The sequence below is a fragment of the Macaca thibetana genome, chromosome 9 (assembly GCF_024542745.1).
Source record: "Macaca thibetana thibetana isolate TM-01 chromosome 9, ASM2454274v1, whole genome shotgun sequence".
NCBI classification, from domain to species: domain Eukaryota; kingdom Metazoa; phylum Chordata; class Mammalia; order Primates; family Cercopithecidae; genus Macaca; species Macaca thibetana.
In genome coordinates, this window is record NC_065586.1 from 50,433,740 (window position 1) to 50,446,364 (window position 12,625).

Genomic DNA, 12,625 nt, shown 5'->3' on the forward strand with positions numbered 1-12,625 from the left:
AATTTTTGAAATAGTACTCATGTAATAGAACAAGCTCTCTGCTTTGATTGTGGTGAACGTCTTAAACTTAAAGGTAGCTTTGCTCCAGTCAAATAATGGACAAATATGTGGGACAAGAATTAATGCTGAAGAAATTGACTCCAGCATTTAGAAATGTGTCACCATGACAGGAAAATCATTATCTCCAAGGGATCTGCTGCTTGTACCTGGTAACAGATACCAAGCTTGCCCTTATAGAAAGAATATGGTGATGTAGTGAAATCTTGAGAACTGAGAGGGCAAGCTGTTCCTGGTAACATTGGTGGCTAACACTTGCTTAGGCAGGGTTTGTCACGCATTATTTCTATTAGACTTCATAGCAATCTTTTGAGTTAAGAGCCTTGTTAGCATATCTTATTGATGAGGAGCTGAGACACAGAAAGGAAAAATAACTTGCCTGATATTCCAAAGCTAGTAAACAGAAACGCAGAATTCAAAAGTAAGCAGTCTGATGGCAAAGCTCAAGAGTATTTTCTACTCTTCTGTACTGTCTCCAGGCAAGTTAGCTTGGGCCAGTAGCCATTCTCTTTATGTGCCAGGTGTTCATAAATTAGGCATTTGTGAGTTGGGAAGTGGCTCTGCAACTTCGGCTTTATATCAGAAACCATCACAACTCTCTACTGGCTTTGCTGTGGAATCAGTCAATGCAGGTGCACTTGGTATTAGAACGATTGAGAGTGAATTCAAAGCACTCGTTTGTTTTTCTTTATATGTTTTTCCTAGGAATTTTTTGTTTATGGCCTTTTAAAATTATTTTTTAATTATAAAATTAATAGAGCTCATTTTTTTTTTTTTTCTGAGACGAGGTCTCGCTCTGTAGCTTAATCTGGAGTGCAGTGGCATGATCTCGGTTCACTGCAACCTCTGCCTCCTGGGTTCAAGAAATTCTCCTGCCTCAGCCTCCTGAGTAGCTGGAAATACAGGCGTGCACGACCACATCCAGCTAATATTTGTATTTTTAATAGAGACAGGGTTTCACCATGTTGGCCAGGCTGGTCTCATTGTTAAAATTTTACACAATATAGAAGCATGCAATATAAACATGAGAGATATTCCTTCTCCCCTTCTTCACTATTCCAAGGGTAACTCAATGTTAACACTTTTCTATTTATCTTCTATGATGACTTTTATATTCAAATACATATACATTTTAAGTTTTATTAAAATTATATCAAACTATTTATATTTTTGTGAAACTTGCCTTTCTACTCACCAATATAGTATCAAAAGAGAAACTCAGTTGGATCCATTTCAGGTAATAATGGAAATTATTGGTTCATGTATTCCAAGCAAAGATTGAATGACTGAGTGATAAGAAAAGAAGGATGGAGCTGGGCCTCATATCTCCTGGATCCAATACCTTGAACGCTCCTCTCAAGTCTCAGATTCTCACAGATTGTCAGTGTGATTGGTCTATTTTATTGCAAAGTAGATTACAAGATAAACAACATGGCTACCAACAATTCCCAAGTAGGGCACTGGAGGAAAGCCAGTCATTCTTTCACAGTTACACTTCAAGAAATCCAAGGTATGACTCAGATTGATTCAACTTGTGTTAGGCATTCATCTCTGTGTCAAGCAAGTATATGTAGGAGACTGGAATATCATGACTGGCACACCTTTATTCAGGTACCCTATCCCAGAACATTTAATAGCAGCCTAAGGAACAGTATCATAGCAAATATTCTAGCTTCCACTCAGCATCTACAAATCTGCTCTGCTTAAAGGTTTCTTCTTGGTGCTCATGTATCTGGCTACACCAGGGCATTAAATAATCCTTGCAAGACAATAAAGTGTATTGATTACCTTCAGTTTTATATTTCTTCCTTATATTAATTATCTTGAATGATTCTTCCTCATCTCTGAATCCTGCCTCCAAGGATAACAGCAATAAAAAAGTTAAATAAATTGCTAATTTATATAATGACCTGTTTATGTATTAAATTTAGAGTTAAGTAAATGGCATCAAGAAGGATGAGTACCAAGGCTTCCCTTCTCCTCATTTCTCATGGTTTCAATGTATGTGCATTAATTTGCTGCTCAAGTTCCAAGTTGTCCAGGAACATTGACATGTACAGAGATTTGTTTTTATTCGCAAGTAGCTCTTGTTCAGCTCTTTATAGTCAAAGAAATAAAACTAATATGCTTTATTCTCTGTAATTTATTTACATGCTTAACATGTTTTAAAACTCCTTATGTTTCAGGTCTTGTTTTAGATATGGAAATGTAGGAATACAGTAGTTTGTGGTTATTTATTTGTGGTTTTGCTTTCCACAGTTTCAGTTAACTGTTCCTCCATGGTCTGAAATATTAAATGAAAAATTCCATAAATAAAAAATAGTTTTAAATTGTGTGCCTCTCTGAGTAGCCTGATGAAATCTCATGCCCTGCCACGTCTTTTCACAAGGGAGGTGAAGAGGTGAATCATCTCTTTGTCAAGCATGTCCATGCTGTATACACACTATCTGTTCCTTAGTCACTTAGTTGCCCTGTCTGTTATTAGATAGATCACAAGAAGAAAAGGGGCAAGTGAAGTACAGTAAGATATTCTGAGAGAATGAGAGCGAAAAACCAAATTCACACAATTTCATTACAGTATACATTTAAAATTTGTCTATTTTATTATTAGTTTTTTAAATCTCTTTGTATGCTTAATTTACAAATCAAAGTTTATTGTAGGAATATATGTACACCTACAATATAAGAATAAAGTTAGTACATAGAGTTCAGTACTATCTACAACTGCAGGCATCCACTGAGGTTCTTGGAATGTATGTTCTACTGATAAGAGGGGACTACTGTTCATATAAAAATGAGCCATTTGTCCTAGGAGCTCCTAAGCTAGTTGAAGAGACCAAGATGCAAACAAGTTAACAGGGCATGATGATGTTACAGCAGAGGCATGTGCAAAGCTTGGTGGGGCCACAAAACAGATAATGTTCCTCCAGGTTTGAGGGAAGACTTCTAGTATGTTTTTCTAATAGTAAAAATATGTTATTTGTGGTCAGAGAATGTTTTTCCTTGAGGTCTTTTAATGCTGTTAAGAAAAATTAGCTGACCCTAGCTGAAAAATTAGTGACCCTCCAGGATCTGGTTCTCCACTTCAGTTCCCATGCTCTGCCTCCTACACTCTAGCTATATTAGTCTTCACTCAGTGCACTAATAATTCACTGTTTTACACTGCATGTTGGCATTGCCTGAAAAGCTTGTTCTGTGCTTTACATTCTTTACTTAATATCTCCACCTCCTTATCTATCTATCTATCTATGTATCTATCTATCTACCTACCTACCTATCTATCTATCTAATAGTTACATTAGTACTTAGAAGTTCTTCTTCAAGAACTTCAGTCTACACAAGTAAGTCAATTCACCTTTTTTTGGTAACATCTATCATGTGATTAGATGAATTATTTGTCCAAAAAAGTCTCTTTATCACCAAGTCACCAAGTCAAAAGCTCTTTGATAGGAAGACAATGTTTTTTCACTAACCACAGTATAACCTCTGTCAATTATGATGTCTAAGACATAGTCAAAACTCAAGATACAGCAAAAGTTAAAAAATTATGAATAAATGAGCTTGGTAATATTAGGCAGATGAAATAGGAAAATATTTTAGGGGGAACAGAGGATATTATATTCAATGTCTTGAATAAACAAAAATTATTCCATGTTCTAGAGATTGTATGTAATTTGGCATGTCTTAAATTTAGAGTGTCAAAGTAGAACCAAGAGAAGATAAGGCTGGGGAGGGGTTTATCATCAAGATTCTTGAATGACAAACCAAAGAGCTTGCAATATTTTTTCTGTTGACAGAGGATAACTACTGAAGGATTTTAAAGAGAAGTGGTATAAACTTATTTGGGCTTACAAAATAATACCATTACCAAAACATAAAGAAATTTCAGGAAATAGAAGACATTTGAAGACTAGTAAAATGACCTGTGTAGTTGAGGCAGACTCTAAGTACTTGAATATTCATGTAGATAGGAGGAATGGATATAATGTTAAGAAATGGTAAGACTCTCTATTTTCTGATTTGAATGCCTTACAGCCTGATTGCTTTAAAAATAGAGTAGAGATTATCACTCTAAAGATAAGTATATGGGTCATTTCTCCACTATATGAAAGAATGTATTATTGTGTCTTTAATTTGCATGAGAAACCTGGAGCCACAAGACATTATATTAAAATATACTTGTGGAATTGACTTCTCAAGACAGTATCAGGATTTCTGCTGACCCATTCCCCAGAAAAAACTAGCAGAATTTTTCTTTAAATAGCAATGTAAAGCCTTTAGACATGGTGCAAGAACAAACACCAAATGAAGAATCATATATTAAAGAAAAAAAATTTAAAGTTTAATAAGAAAAGTAAAAATCTGTAGTAATTGAAATAAGACTCTTTCCTTCCTCCCAGCTCAGTGAGATGAAGATTACACTCTAGAAACTTTAGCCAAGGACACAGAATACTCTCTGTCCCAAGCTCCCAATCAGACTTTCTTCTTATGAGGAGCAGAACGTCAGTATTTTTCATCATTCTTTCTCAGTTATCTGTTTCTGAGGCTAAATCTGAGTGAGTGCAGTTAAGAAGTGGGGGCTCCCTTCTTCCACCAGCTTCTTGCCTTGTGAAATGGAGTCTGCATCTTGAATGCAGGATGCTGAGATATAGAAGCCCTGATCACTCTTGATATAGTATGTGAGGTGATGGTTCCATGCTATCAGAGGCAAGCCAAGAAGACCTCAGGCAGCTCCGACCCCATTCCTGCCCAAACCCTCAGGTCCTAGAGTAGGGGCATCAGAGAAAAGTTGGCCATTGTCCCTGCCCTAACTTTAGAGTTTTGGCCAGAAACTTTGATATGGAGTTGGGGAGAGAATAGGACCTTAAAACAGAAAGCTCCTAATCTCTTTCTCAATAACTGACTTCATTTGCAATAGAGTGTAGAAAAGGGCCCTCTCCAAGAGAAGTTCTTTGGTGAAAAGACAATATTCCTTTATTCACCACAGTATATCCCATAGAGGCTGTAGAAAAAGGCGACTGAGGTGAGAGTCAAGATACAGGTGAAACTGTGGACTGGCTAGTTTTCAAGAGAATACTGGAGAACAATATGACTGGGAAGAATCTTTCTGAGGTCAGGAAAAAATACCAACCATTGACCTCAGAACATATTCCTTCAAAGGGACCTTAATTTGATGGGATTAGTTTGCAGAGGGATTTATGTTCCAGAGCAGTTTCGAAAACAACAGTAGGAATGATTTGACAATTGGTTGGAGTTTAACAACCAGGTGTGGTTGGGGAAAAAGAGGAATGGAGCCCTACCAAAATTTCAGGGTAAATGTGAATATATCCGAAGATGTGCTTCCTTGAGGAGCAATGCAGAGAGCTTAGTACTATAGGAGGGAGGAAACCTGACCCACAAAGCAGGAAAAAAGTAGGTAACAAATTGCCTGCAAGAGCTACCAGATGTTGATATTATCAGCAAAAGACTAAACATGTTCACAGGTCTAAAGAAAACCATGATTTAAAAAGTAAAGTAACATCTGGTGGCAATGTTCCACCAAATAGAAAATGTCAATAAAGAGAAACTATAAAAAAATACTGAAATGGAAATTCAGAAGTTGGAAAGAACAGTAGCTGAAATAATAATCTCCTTTGAGGGGCTCAGATTTTAACTAGTAGAAGAAATAAGCAAGCATAAATGTATATGATACAGATTATGTAAGCAGAATAACAGAGACAAAAAAAATTGAAGAAAAATGAAGGGTGCCTCAGAGAAATGTGGGAGACCACTAAGCACACGAGCATACACATGACAGGCCCTCTAGAAGGAAAGGAGAGAAAGGAGTAACACATATTTTTTTAAAATGATGAAAAACTCACAAAATTTATTAAAAAAAATAACCTACACATCCAGGAAGCTCAAAAAACTACAAGAAGAATAAATGCAAATAAATTCATTAACAGACACATCATAGTAAATGTTCAAAGTCAAACATAAGGAGAGAATCATTGAAAGAAACAAGATAAAAATATTCATTACATATGAGAGAATAACAATAATATTTATAGCTAATTTATTAGCAAAAGTAATAGAAGCAAGAGGTTATGGGGGAACATATTGAAAATGCTCAAAGAAAACATTGTCAGCCAAGAGAAGTCTTGTCCAGCAAAGTTTTCCTTAAAAATTGAAGGTAAAAAAAACTTTCCCAGACAAATACAGAGAATTTGCGGCTAGCACCAGTGAAGGTAATTATACAATTACAAAGGACAATATAAACGCACACATTTTCTCCATTCTTCTAACTTATTTAAAAAGTAATAAAATAATATGTATTTAACGTATATTTGGAAATATAATATGTAGAAATGTAATGTGTATGTAATATATTTGCCAAAAATAGCACAGAGTGATGTGGGAGCAAAGCTGTAATGGGATAAATAAAGAAATACAGATGGCAAAGGAAAATTATAGCAATGTATATTTGGGTTTGTAACAGTGAATATAATATGTATAATAATAATAATACCACTGAAAGAGCAGAGGTAAAGAATAATAAAATAAAGGAGTAATGCTTCCATACATTACTGAAATTAAGCTAGTATAAACCTGAAGCTGATTCTGATAGGTTAAGCTGTATATATTAAATCCTAGGCCAACAACTAAAAATTAACTCAACATAAATGCTGAATAATTATTAAAGAAATCAATAGGTTTCATTAGAAGATATTTATTTAATGTAAAGAGACTAGTAGAAGAGGAATAAAGGAACAAAAAAGACAGAAAACAAAAAGCAAAATGGCACTTGTAAATACCACTATATCAATAAAGGCAGAGATTGTCAGAATGGATTAAAAAACATGATCTCACTGTATTCTGTTCATAAGAGACACTTTTTATATTCAAAGGTACAAATAGATTGAAAGGAAAATAATAGAAAAAGATACATCATGCAAAAATCAGTCACAAGAAAACTATAGTAGCTGCACTGATAATCAAGAGAAAATAGACTTTAAAATTTTTTAAAGTTATTAGAGATTAAAGATACATTTTATAATGATAAAAAGTTCAATTCGGCCGGGCTCACACCTGTAATCCCAGCACTTTTGAGAGGCTGAGGCGGGTGGATCACCTGACGTCTGGAGTTCCAGACCAGCTTGACCAACATGGAGAAACCCTACCTCCGCTAAAAATACAAAATTAGCCGGGCGTGGTGGAGCCTGCCTGTAATCCCAGCTACTTGGAGGCTAAGGTAGGAGAATCGCTTGAACCCAGGAGGCAGAGGTTGCAGTGAGCTGAGATCGGGCCATTGCACTCCAGCCTGGGCAACAAGAGCGAAACACTGTCTTAAAAAAAAAAAAAAAATTCAATTCATCTCACGCCTGTAATACCAGTACTTTGGGAGGCTGAGGCGGGCAGATCACGAGGTCAAGAGAGTGAGACCTTCCTGGCCAACATGGTGAAACCCAGTCTCTACTAAAAATACGAAAATTAGCTGGGCATGGTAGTGGGCGCCTGTAGTCCCAGCTATCTGGGAGGCTGAGGCAGGAGAATCGCTCGAACCCAGGAAACGGAGGTTGCAGCGAGCGGAGATCACGCCACTGCACTCCAGCCTGGACAGAGACTCTGTTAAAAAAAAAAAAAAAAAAAAAAAAAAAAAGGAATAGATAACAGTTATAAACACATATGCACCTAATAACAGTTTAACAAAATATATGAAGGAAAACTGACAGAAATGGAAAGACAAATAAAATTCAAGAATAATAGTTGGAGCCTTCAAAAGTTCACCATTAATAATTGGTAGAACAAGTAAACAGATGTTTAATGTAGAAATAGAAGGTTAGCACAACCCTATAAACCAACTAGACCTTACGGATATCTATAGAAAATTTTATTAAACAACAGCAGGATATACATTTTTTCTTAAATGCACATGGAATATTAATTAAGCTTCAATAAACTGGAAATGATAGAGAAAATACAGTGTATTCTTAACTACAATAAAACAGCACTAGAAATTGATAACATGAAAATATTTGGGAAATCCACAGATTTTTAAATTAAATAACACACTTCTAAATAGTCAATGAGCCAACGAAGAGATAAAAGGCAAATCAGAAATACTTTGAGGTTGATAAAAATGAGGAGACCATACCAAAAATTATAGGATGCAGATAAAGCAATAGAGGAAAATGTAGAGCTTTATAACAGCAGAAAAAAGAACACAAAACTTAAAGCCAGCAGAAAATAGGAAATAATAAATTTAGAGTGAAAATAAATCAAATAGAGAATACAAAAATAGAGAAAATCAATAGAACTGAAAGCTGTTTTTTGAAAAGCTCAACAAAATTGACAAAAAGATAAAAAAGATTCAGATTATTAGAATACAAAATGAAATGTGTCATTACTACTGATCTTACAAAAATAAAAAGATTCATAAGCTAAAACTATGAATAATTGTATGTCAATAAATTAGATGGTAGAGAAAATTGACAAAATCCTAAAAAGACCTAAACTATCATAACTGACTAAAAAAGAAAAAAAACTGAACAAACTTTAACAAATGAAGAGATTAAATTAGTAATCCAAAACACATACACACAGATATCCTCCCAACACACACACAACACACGCAAAGAACAGCCTGCATAGATGGCTTCACTATTAAATTTTACCAAACCTTTAAACAATTAATGCCAATCTTCACAAACTCTTCTAAAAACATAGAATAGAAGAAAACACATTTCAATTGGTTGAAACTTTCTACCTTTCAACCTTGTTAAGAGTCCAATATTTCACTGTTACCAAAACCAGAGAGAAATATTACAAGAATAAAATATCGCACAGTAAAGTGTCTTTTATAAAAGACATTTTTATTGTAAAATACATTTTATTGTAAATAAATCATAAAGAAAAAAACTGCAATTATCTCTATTCACAGATGACATGATCTTGTATATAGAAAACCCCTGAGATCTGCTACAAAACTGTTAGGTCTAACCAAAAAGTTCAAGTTTGTAACATAACGAGAACAATGTACAAATATTTATTGTATTTATATACACTTGCAATGAACAATCTAAATTGAAATTAAGAAAACAAGCCCATTTACAATAACATTTGAAAGAATACATGGAATTAAATGTAATAAAAGCAGCACAAACCTGTTTTGAACACTACAACGCAGTTGTGAGACCAATTAAATAAGACCTAAATAAATAGAAAATTATCCCATGTTCATGGATCAGATTTAACATTATTAATATGGCATACACCCCAAACTTCTTACAAAGCAAAGGCAAGTAAAATAGTGTGATACTGACACAAAAACAAACATATAGTTTAATAAAATAAAATGGAGAGTCTAGAAATAAACTTATGTTTCTATGATCAACTGATCTTTTTGTCAATGCAGGGTGGGGCGGGAATTTTTTTCCACAAAGGACACTAGGGCAACTGCATGGCCATCTGCAAAAGAATGAAGTTGGATCCTTACTTCACATCCTTGATAAATATTAGCCTAAAATGCAACAAGAATCTATATGTGTCAGCGAAAACTATTTAATGTTTGTAGTATAATTTTAAGTAGGTAATGCACATCTCCAGATTGGTTCTTTTTGCTTAGGATTGCTTTGGCCATTTGGTTTCTTTCTTGGTTCCATATAAATTTTAGGGTTTTTTTCTAATTATGTGAAAAATGATGTTGTTATTTTTATAGAAGTTACATTGTATCTATAGATTACTTTGAGAAGTATGGTCATTTTCTTGATATTGATTGTTCCAATTCATGAGCATGAGATGTTTTTAAATTTGTTCATGACATCTATGGTTTCCTTCAACAGTGTTTTTTTTAAAAAAAATTTTGAATTTTTAGCTTTAGTGGGTACATAGTAGGTGTATATATCTAAAGGGTATATAAAATGTTTTGATAAAGGCATGCAATGTGAAATAACCACATCATGGAAAATGGGGGATTAATCTCAAGTGTTTATCTTTTGTGTTGCAACAATCCAATTGTACTCTTTTAGTTATTTTAAAGGTACAATAGAGTTATAATAAATAATAACAATTGTACATTTTTAAATAAATAAAGATGAATAATTGTTGTGCTAAAATAGTAGGTCTTATTCATCTTTCTTAGTATTTTTAGTGTACCCTTTAACCATCCCCATCTATGCTTAAACCCCCAACTACCCTTCACAACCTCTGGTTACCATCCTTCCATTCCCTATGTCCAAGAGTTTAACTGTACTCATTTTTAGATCCCACAGATAAGTGAGAACATGCAATGTTTGTTCTTCTGCACCTGGCTTATTTCACTTAACATAATGATCTCCAGTTCTATCCATGTTGTTGTAGATGACTGGATTTCATTCTTTTTTTATGGCTGAATGGTACTCCACTGTGTATGAGTACCACATTTTCTTTATCCATTCGTATATTGATGGACACTTACATTGCTTTCAAATGTTGGCTATTGTAAACAGTGCTGCAACAAACATAGAAATGCAGATATTTCTTTGATATACCGATTTCCTTTCTTTTGGGTAAATACCCAGCAGTGGGATTGCTGGATCATATAGTAGCTCTATTTTTAGTTATTTTAGGCTCCTCCAAACTGTTCTCCATAGTGGTTGTACTAATTTACATTCCCCCAATAGCATATGAGGGTTTCCTTTTCTTCACACCTTCACCAGAATTTGTTACTACCTGTCTTTGGATATAAGCCACTTAAACTGGAGTGAGATAATATTTCATTGTAGTTTTGAGTTGTATTTTTCTGATTATCAATGATGTTGAGCACCATTTCATATGCCTGTTTGCTATTTGTATGTCTTACTTTGAATGTCTCCTCAAATTTTTGACTCATTTTTAATTGAATTATTAGATTTTTTTTCCCATGGAGTTGTTTGGGTTCATTACATATTCTGATTATTAACTCCCTGTGACATGGGAAGTTTGCAAATATTTTCTCCCATTCTGTGGGTGGTCTCTTAACTTAGTTGTTTGTTTCCTTTGCTGTGCAGAAGCTTTTTAACTTGATGTGATCCTGTTTGTCCATTTTTGTTTTGGTTGCCTGTGCTTGTGGGTTATTGCTTGAAAAATTTTTGCCCAGACAAATGTCCTGGAGAGTTTCTCCAATGTTTTCTTTTAGCAGTTTTATAGTTTGAGGTCTTAGATTTAAGTATTTGATCCATTTTGATTTGATTTTTGTATATGGTGAGAAACAGACATCTAGTTTCATCCTTCTGCCTATGGATATCCAGTTTTCCCAGCACTATGTATTAAAGAGACTTTTTTTGGGGGGGGGGCTATTGTTGTTGTTTTTTGTGTTTTTTTTTTCCCCCAGTGTATGTTCTTGGCATCTTTGTTAAATATGAATTCACTGCAGGTGTGAGAATTTGTTTTTAGGTTCTGTATTCTATTCCATTGGTGTATTTGTCTGCTTTTATGCCAGGATCATGTTCTTCTGGTTACTATAGCTCTGTAGTATACTTTGATGTCAAGTAATGTGATTCCTCTAGTTTTATTCTTTTGGCCTAGGATAGCTTTGTCTATTCTGGGTCTATTGTGGTTTCATATTAATTTGGGGTTTTTTTTTCAATTTCTGCGAAGAATGTTATGGGTATTTTAATAGGAATTGCATTAAATCTATAGATTGGGTAGTATGAACATTTCAACATTATTGATTATTTGACTTTATAAACATGAATTTTTTTTTAAATTTTTCAATGTTCTCTTTAATTTCGTTCATGAGTCTTTTATCATTCTCATTGTAGAGCTCCTATACTTCTTTGGTTAATTCCTAGGCTTTGTTTTTGTTTGTCACTATTGTAAATAGGACAACATTTTTATTTCATTTTCAGATTGTTCACTTTGGCATATAGAAATGTTACTAATTTTTGTGTGAGGATTTTATATTCTGCAAATTTACTAAATTTGTTTCTCAGTTTTAATAGTTTTTTTTTTGTGGAGTCTTTAGATTTTTATCAAATATAAGATCATATCATCTGCAAACAAGGATGTTTTGACTACTTTCACTACAATTTGGATGCCCTTTATTTTTTTCTTTTAGCTGATCGCTCCAGCTAAGAATTACAGTACTATGCTGAATAACAGTGGTGAAGGTGGTCATCCTTGTTATGTTTTAGATTGAAAGGAAAGGCTTTCAGTTTTTTCCCCATTCAGTAGGATACTAGCTATGAGTCTGCTGTATGTGGCTTTTATTATGTTATGTTTCTTCTATCCCAAGTTTTTTGAGTTTTTTTTAAATCATAAAAGGATGTTGAACTTTATCAAGTGCTTTTCAGCATCAACTGAAACAATAACCTTCCTTAAATCCTGGAGATACATTTCTCTTGGTCATAATGAATGATTTTTCGAATGTATTGTTGAATTTAGTTTGCTAGTATTTTGTTGGGGATTTTTGCATCAATATTTATCTGATATATTGGCCCGTAGTTTTTCTTCTTTGTGTCTTTAGTTTTGGTATCAAGGTAATACTGGCCTTGTAGAATGAGCTTGGAAGTATTCCCTCGTCCTCTATGTTTCAGAATAGTTTGAGTAGAATTGAGTAGCTCTTCTGTCA